This window comes from Bactrocera oleae, chromosome 6, assembly GCF_042242935.1.
Source record: "Bactrocera oleae isolate idBacOlea1 chromosome 6, idBacOlea1, whole genome shotgun sequence".
NCBI classification, from domain to species: domain Eukaryota; kingdom Metazoa; phylum Arthropoda; class Insecta; order Diptera; family Tephritidae; genus Bactrocera; species Bactrocera oleae.
In genome coordinates, this window is record NC_091540.1 from 38,760,016 (window position 1) to 38,769,119 (window position 9,104).

A 9,104-nucleotide genomic window follows, 5' to 3' on the forward strand; every position below is an offset into this window, starting at 1 on the left:
GCCAATAATCGTTGGAAATAATTATGACTTGACCTCATTATGTATCAGTATTCGTGCTCTCATATCATTTTTTGAAGATAAATCATCATTTTATTTAATTTATGAAATATGCAGAATATTATCTATTTATTCGTTTCACTTTTCACTCACCTTTTTCACTTTAAAGTAAAAACACGGCGTGTATAAAAGGGTAGCACGGGCGGAATGTCTCGTACGTCTCTTCGGTTTGATCGCTAACGAAAAAAGGTTGAGTTGTGTAGAGTTGTGTGATGTGATGTGTATGTGTGGTTGTCTGTGGGGTGTGATGTCTGCGTGGTGTGATGGTGTGTGTTAGTGGGTGGAGTCTTCTTGTGGATCGTGTTGGTGTGGTGTGTTGGCGCTCAGTGGCGCGTATGGAGGGGGGAGGCGTAACTCATTTAGCCATCCCGGCCCCCCTAGGCGAATTTTAGCCTAGCAATCGCTGTAGTTGCTGCAGCGTAGCAACTACACTGCTGAGGCCAGTGGAGCGGCGGTATGTTGGCCTGGGCTGCCGACGCCGCGTTGATGCCTCCTGTCGCCGTGGTCTGGAGGGAGGTGGAGCCGCCTGTCTTCGGGGGCGATCCTGATGGCTGCTCTGCTGCGATCTACGGCTTGGGGCGAGCTGTCGCCCGACGGTCCGCTTTGGGGTGCGGTGCAGCATGGTGTGATGCTGTCTATTGCACAGTTGGCACAGCGTAAACGACGTACACTCCTGTGTCGTGTGGAGCGTAGCCAAACAGTTTAGGCAGTGCCCGTGCGCTTGGGCAACCTGCTGACGTTGTGGTGGCTGCATGCTTCGGAAAATGCTGCAGTGTTGCAGCCGGTGTGTGCGTCGACACAGTGGGCATCGGCTGCGTTGCGGCACCGTTGCCGGTGCTGATGAAGGTGGTAGTGGTCGCGCGCCATTACGGGGAGCGGTTGCAGGGACGATTGCCGCTGCGGTTCGTGGTGTTGGAGCTGCCCCAGGGCGCGGCACATTCATGGCGGACCTCACAGCTGGCGTCGGTGTTGCTGCCATATCTACTTCCATATTGATCTGTATGAAGAAGTTGGAATGATTATACATTTGTGGCATGTAAATGTATGGCGAATGTGCCACGGTATGTGGCAGGAATGGATCGTCAATTTGATCGATCATTGCGGTTAGAATGGTTGGTTTATAACGGTTTTGTCGTTTGCGGGTTTATTGGTTAGTTATACGACTAATTCATTTGCGTCGCGGTAATATCAGCGGATTGTTTGTTATTTGCGGTTTTGTCATTAGATACGGTTGGCAGAAAACATAATTTCACGAGCGGTCTTGTCAGCGTTCCGCTTTGAGTACGGAGATCAACTACTCGTATATGACCGTCGGAACCGTAATATAGTTTTTCTATGCGGCCAAGCCGCCATTCTGTGGGGGGTAGACAATCATCGTGTATGATAACACAGTCTCCAAGCTGTGGTGCCTTTTCTGGAGTTTTCCATCGGTACCTTTTATGAAGGTCCTTGATGTATTCTTCCTTCCATCGGCAGCTGAAATCATGATGGAGAATTTTGATTCTTTCCCATCGATTTAATAGGGATAGCGACCCCACGCCTGGCTCAGGTATGGCCAGAATGGGTGCTCCTTTGAGAAAATGCCCTGGAGTTAGGGCTGTGAAGTCGGAGGGATCTTGCGAGAGTGTTGTGAGTGGCCGTGAATTGAGAACGGCTTCAATTCGAGTTAATAAGGTAGTGAATTCTTCATAATTGAATTTATAATTTCCAGCTACTTTTTTGAAGTGGGATTTGAAGCTTTTTACAGCTGATTCCCATAAACCACCCATATGAGGAGCGCTTGGGGGGATGAATTGCCAATTAATGCCTTGGGGCGCGTACTTTTGTACAATCTCAGGTGAGACTTGTTTGATAAAGTCCACAAATTGTTTTTCGGTGGCTCTTTGAGCACCGATAAATGTTTTACCATTATCGCTCATGATTTTCGATGGAAAGCCGCGTCGACCGACGAAGCGGGCAAATGCCGCAAGGAAAGCCTCCTTCGTCAGATTGGTACAAAGCTCAAGGTGCACTGCTTTTGTCGTAAAACAGACAAAAACAGCCACATAGCCTTTCATCAGAGTGGGAGACCTTAACATGGACGCCTTTATTTGAAAAGGCCCAGCAAAGTCGACACCTGTGATGGAGAAAGGCAGAGCGAAGTTGCAGCGTTCCGGGGGAAGTGCTGCCATAATCTGTGTTCTCATCTTTTGCTTGTGCGTGGTACAGATTTTGCACAAGAAAATGCACTTCTTTATTTGGGGCTTAAGTCGGGGAATGTAAAATTCCTGGCGGACCATATGTTGCATGAGGCGATGTTCGGCATGAAGCATTAATATGTGGATATAATTGATGAGTAGTGTGGCAAGTCGAGACTTCTCTGGAACAATTATGGGATGGCGTTCGTTATACGTTAGGCTTGAATTGGCAAGCCGACCATTCACACGAAGAAGACCTTTCGTGTCGAGGAATGGGTTTAGAACTAAGAGGGGACTTCTCTTGTCAATAGGTTTTGATTCTCTCAAAAGTGATATATCGCGGCTGAAGTAGCGCGCTTGCGTAGATGCGATAAGAGCGACCTTTGCTTTTTGTAAGTCTAGGTGCGTCACTGTATCGCATTGGGAGTGTAATGAAGTTACTCCCTGAAGTTTAATTTTGAGTCGCTCTATGAACTTGAGCATATAAGCGATTACTCTGAGGGCTCGTGGGAACGATGAAAATCGTTCGAGAATGTCAGTATCATCCACTGTTGTGTGAAAAGAGTCGATTTTTCGACTTTCTGGGGCAATTATATTGCGCATGGGCGATTGTGGCCAAGAATCGGGAGATTCTGTTAACCAACGGGGGCCATTCCACCAGAGGGTGGTGGTGGCAAGATGCAGGGGTTTGCATCCTCTTGTACCTAGATCAGCCGGATTGTCAGCACTGGCTACATGTCGCCACGTGGCTGATCCTACTAGGTCAAGGATTTGAGACGTTCGATTGGAAATATACGTCTTCCATGCATGTGGTGGTTTTTCTAACCAGGCTAGTACAATTTCGGAATCGGACCATAGATATAATTTATATTGTGCCATGTTTAATTGCGTTTGTACGATGGACACGAGTTTGGCCAGTAGTAGCGCTCCACATAATTCAAGCCGTGGTAGACTTATTGTTTTTAAAGGAGCCACTTTTGCTTTTGCTACTAGTAAGTGGCATGTGGTCGCATTGGCGCTTTGTGTGCGAACATATATAGTTGCGCAATATGCCTTTTCAGAGGCGTCACAGAAGCCGTGTAGTTCGACTTTGTGCTCTGGGGCATAATTTACCCATCGTGGGATTTGTATCTGTGAGATATCATGTAGATTGCTCGCAAACTGGGACCACTTTTCTAAACGCAGTGGTTTTACTTGTTCGTCCCAGTCGGTACCATCTAACCATAATTCTTGTATTAGAATTTTGGCCTGTATCATAACTGGCGAAAGCCATCCTGCGGGGTCGAAAAGTTTTGCCACAGAGGATAGAATTTGCCGCTTTGTTATGGCAGATAATGCAGATATTGACTCTGTAGTGTATGAAAACTGGTCAGATATCGCATTCCATTGGATCCCCAGAGTTTTTGTTGTACTTTCCTTTTCGAATTTAAGGAAATTAGTATCTAACAAATTTTCATGTGGTATATTTTTTAGAATATTAGGGTGGTTCGCCGTTATCTTTTTCAACGGGAACCCTGCGGTTTTGAGGGCTTGTATCACTTGTGATAGTGACTCGTATGCTTGTGGAAGACTGTGACTTCCAGACAAGATATCGTCTACATACGTTTGTGTTTTTAACACCTGGGTTGCCAGAGGAAATTCTGACTTGGTGTTTTCTGCCAATTCGTGCAGTGTTCGAATGGCTAAATATGGAGCACAGTTGACGCCAAAGGTAACTGTTTTTAATTTATAGTCGCGGAGTGGACTATTGGGAGATTTTCGGAATATAATTCGCTGAAAATCTTGATCGTCTTTATGTACGACTATTTGTCTATACATTTTTTCGACGTCTCCGTTAAATACGTATTTGAATATACGCCAATTTAAAATTAGTAGCATTAAATCTGGTTGGAGCGTGGGTCCCGTAAATAGAATATCATTTAGGGAATTCCCCGAGCTAGTAGATCTTGATGCATTAAAAACAACTCTTACTTTAGTTGTTTTTTTGTCTGGCTTTACTACTGCGTGATGAGGCAAGTAAAATGAGTGATATTTGCCATTTGTGATTTTTTCGCATGGGCTTACTTCCTCCATGTGGTTTAAATGGAGGTATTCTTCCAACACGCCATCGTATTCTGGCTTAAGCTCACCTTTTTTAAGTAAGTTTTTTTCCATACTTAAAAACTGCTGTATAGCAGAGGTGCGAGAGTGACCTAAGGCGATTGTGTTAGGAAATTGTTGTTTTAGTGGTAGTCGTACGACATACCGACCATTATCTGATCTAGTAGTTGTGGCTTTGTAAAAGTCTTCACAATACTGATCTTCAGGGGTTGTGATTGATATGGCGGGGAGTTCTTCTAACTCCCAAAATTTTTTCAATTGTGAATTGAGGTATTCGTTTGAGATTTCCTCAACCTGAGTGGTCATGGTGGTAACTGGTTCCGAAACTAGTCCACTTAGGATCCACCCAAAAATAGTATTTTGTGCCAGAAGTGTATTTGAAATTTTCTCAATACCTTCGAGTATAATCTGTGGTATGAGATCGCTTCCTAATAGAAGGTCTATTTGAGCGGGAGTGTTGCAGTTGGGATCTGCTAGCTTTAGGTGTGAAACCTTTTGCCAATGCTTGCTATTTATGTGATAGCTTGGAAGCATATTTGTAAGTTGCGGTAAGACTATAGCTTCTGCTTGTATGTGCTTATCCGCTTGGGGGGAAATTAAGGTAATGGAGCAGATTTTATTAGAGTTTTGAACTACTCTTCCGCCCATTCCTGTAATTTCAAAGTTGGCTTGTTTTGTTGGCAGTTGTAGCCTATTTTGTGCCCTAGACGCTATGAAAGATCGTTGTGATCCTTGGTCTATTAAGGCCCTAAGTTTAAACAGTTCTCCTCGGTGTTCGATGGAGACGACTGCTGTTGGTAGTAGTACCCTACTTTGGTTTTCGCTGTGTAGCGTTTGAGTTTTTAATGCCTTTGAGCAGCATTGTGCTTCTTGGCAATTATCGGGATTTCGCACTTCGGGATTTGCTGTTGCAACTAAACCCGTGGCTCTTTTCATATTTGCGCTGTTTGGGGGTGAGCTGGAAAAATTGTTATAATGAAGCATAGAATGATGTCGTTTATGGCAATAAACGCAATTAAATTTGCTTTCGCACTCTTTAAGTGTATGCGCATGTGACAAGCAGTTTGTACAAAGTCTCTTTGTTTTTACAAAATTGTTCCGGTCGATAATATTCAATTTTTTGAATTTCTCGCAAGATTTGAGCTTATGCCCCCCTGTACACAGTTCGCATGACGTTTGCTTGTACTGTTCGGATGTGAACGTTTGATTTTTGAAGAAGCTTCTATTTAAATTGTTGTTGCTACTGGCTTGGGGTCTGTGGAAGCTTCTATTTAGGTCATGTTGAACGGGTTTCGTTCTGACCATTTTTTTATCTACCCTTTCTGCGATTTCATATTGGGTAGTTAGGAAATCTTTCATTTGTTGCCACGTGGGGCATTTTCTTCGTGATGAGAGCGATTGTTCCCATAGAAGTAATGATTTTTCTGGTAATGCGGCAGTGCATATGTTTACCAGTATTGGATCCCAGCTGTCTGTGGGAATATTTTGTGTCGATAAAACCGACAAACAATTTGAAACAGTGGATTGAAGTTTGATAAATTCTTCACTAGTTTCCCTTTGAATTTTTGGCAAGTTCATTAATATCGATATTTGTTTATCGACCAATATTCTTTCATTCTCGTATCTCGCTTTTAGAGCTTCCCAAGCCAGATTGAAATTATCGTCATTTAGTGCGAACTGTTTGACTATGACGCCTGCTTGACCTTTTGTTTTGTATCGAAGGTGATACAATTTTTGAGCATTTGTTAATTTTGGATGGTTTATGTAAACGGCAGTAAACATGTCTCGGAAGGACGGCCATTGTTCATAACCACCATGAAAGATTTCTGTGTCACATGCGGGCACCTTGAGATGGATGCCCGAACTTGCCTCTTGGCATTGGAGTTGTGGCAGCTCTACTCTTGGCTGTGGAGTAGGTGCAATTGCTTTGATTAATTTTAATTGGTCAGAAATCATTGCTTTTGTTTCTTCGAACTGGTCTAAGCAGTTTTCGTATTTGGCGTAAGCAGAAGATTTGAAATTTTCCGGTAGATCTGAGTCGTCAGATTCTACGATTGCGTCATATGCAGCTTGGAGACGTGTCCAGAAATTATCAAGATTTTCCTTTTTGATTTCTAATACCGATTCAGAATTATCCTGAATCGGCGAAGATGAAAATCGAGTGCAGTATCGTATTAGACTGTCACTCTCAGATATAAATTTGGTGTATGAAATATCTTTCACCCGTTTTTGTTTTGTAGCACCTTGCTTTGAGCGTGTAGCTTCTGCAGGTGTACATGGACTTTTTTCGTCAGAAATCATTTTAGGTACTTTTAGCAATTGAGATGTTTTTGAGTCTGAGCTCATTTAAAAGATGTACCGAAATAAAATAAAATATTTTCAATATAAGAAATATATGTATATTTGAAACCTCTTTTAAGAAAATAAGGGTTTTTTTTTTTTTTTAACAAAATAATTATCCTTTTTAAACTCGTTTGAGTACCTAACTCTTTTATGATAGTAAGAGTTTTTATTTAATTGAATGAATATATTATGCGTATTTCGTGGTTTATCGTTTTTTTTTTTTTTTCTTTAATATTATTTAATTGATTAATATTAAACGTAAATGTTTTGTATTATTACTTTTATTTGTAAGTATTATGTGTCCGTAATTCCTATAGGGTATACCTATAAGCGGATCAGCTGGTACATATGTACTTGACGTTATGCGCAATTGAGAGCTCGTCTTAGAGATCAATGCACTTTGTACATATGTACATATGTATTTATGTAATATAATATATTATGTTTAAATATTTTTGCGCAATCCTGCTTGTTTTTGTTGGTCAAAGAACAAGGGGTATTGCGGAATATTTGCCAATGTGGACTTTGAAGCGAAGTATTAACGTATTTTTGTATACCTGAGCGTGTATATATATATACGCAGTGCGAAAGGACCGCGAAAAGGAAAAAAATATACCGCAGGTATTCTTGTAAATGTATGGATATGTGTATGTATATCACGTAATATATTTGTGCGGAATATATGTACGCAGTGCGAAAAGACCGCGAAAAGTAGAAAAATTTACCGCAGGTATACGATTGAAATTTATGTATATACGTATGTATATCAATTATTAATAATATATGTATATAGCAAGTATTAGTATTATATGTATGTTGTAGGTTTTTCTCCTAATATAGTATGTATGTATATATTTATATATGTTAAATATAATATGTATATGTATGTTTAAATTTATTTTGTACGTTTTCGATTTTTTTTTTTTTTTTTTTTTTTTTTTTTTTTTGCTTTTGATTGCCTTTGATTATTTTACGCAATCCTGCTTATACTTGATAAAGTATAAGGGGTATTGCTGGAAATTTGTGCAAGTAAATACTTGAATTATTTGTTTTAGAGATATTTTGTGTATTTGAACACAACGGTAAGCAGTTAGGCAATCAAGAGTTCGTTCGATATATATTTTTTACCAAACTGTTTTATCTTGTAGCGGTATTTCGGTTTTTACCGGAAAATAAACCGAAATATAGAAACAGTTTGGTAACCGCTCTTTTTTGTTATTGCCTTTATTAAGATGGGTTTTTGTAAAAAATAAACCGCAAAGGCATAAATTTCAACATACATACAAAAAGAGAATATATACATATGCTACATGGAATCGATACAACTCACTTTGTACCGCCTCAAGGGTATTTGGGGGTATTTGTATGCGTATGTGCTTGTGCGTGTGCTTTCTGTGGCCCAGTCCTCTGCTGCTTGGCTGCGCTGACTATGTTGAGCTGGTGTGGTTGTTATTGTAGAGTGGCATGTTTTTTTTATTTAATTCGCGCCCGTTTTTTTTTTTTTTTTGTATGTAATTTTGTTGTTTTTTTTTTTTGTTGAAATTCGCGCCCGTTTGTAATTTTTTTTTTTTTTTTTTTGTATTATTTCGCGCACGTTGTTGGTTTTGTTGTTTTTTTTCTATGTGTGTATGTATTATATGTATGCCACTTTGCACCGCACTTCTTTCATATATGTTTATATATGTATATATATATATATATATTTTTTTTTGTTTTCTTTTTTGTTTTTTTGTATGTGTATATGTTTTTCCACTGCACTGCACAGCACTTATGTTTTTTTTTTTTTTTTTTTTTTTTTTTTATATAGCTATGTATATATGTATGTTTGTGTCACTGCACTGCACTATATGTTTGTTACTTTTTTTTTTTTTTGTTTCTCACACTTTTTTCGTTTTTGTTCACTTTTTGGCACTTTGTCACTGCACTTTGTTGTTTTTTTTTTTTTTTTTTTTTTTTTTTTGTTTAATTGCCCATAGTGCCGTCCACAAGGGCTCGAAGGACCAATATTTATTCGTTTCACTTTTCACTCACCTTTTTCACTTTAAAGTAAAAACACGGCGTGTATAAAAGGGTAGCACGGGCGGAATGTCTCGTACGTCTCTTCGGTTTGATCGCTAACGAAAAAAGGTTGAGTTGTGTAGAGTTGTGTGATGTGATGTGTATGTGTGGTTGACTGTGGGGTGTGATGTCTGCGTGGTGTGATGGTGTGTGTTAGTGGGTGGAGTCTTCTTGTGGATCGTGTTGGTGTGGTGTGTTGGCGCTCAGTGGCGCGTATGGAGGGGGGAGGCGTAACTCATTTAGCCACACACAAAAATATTCTCCCCCAATTTGAATACAAGAGCTCATAGACTGACCGATATATTTGGCAAAAAATCAGCCATATGCACTGGTGTCCACATATTTGATGTCTGGGTTCTTGAAAAGTTA

At 40.3% G+C, this 9,104-nt stretch overlaps 1 long non-coding RNA gene across 1 annotated transcript; it reads right to left on the bottom strand.

Moving 5' to 3' along the window:
• Positions 1-358: 358 nt before the first annotated feature.
• On the bottom strand, positions 359-8,783 carry LOC118683607 (uncharacterized). Its single transcript, XR_011397108.1, has 2 exons — positions 8,709-8,783; positions 359-1,054 (listed from the first exon to the last, which is right to left on the bottom strand). It is a non-coding gene; the product is annotated as an uncharacterized lncRNA (long non-coding RNA).
• Between the last annotated feature and the right edge of the window lie 321 nt (positions 8,784-9,104).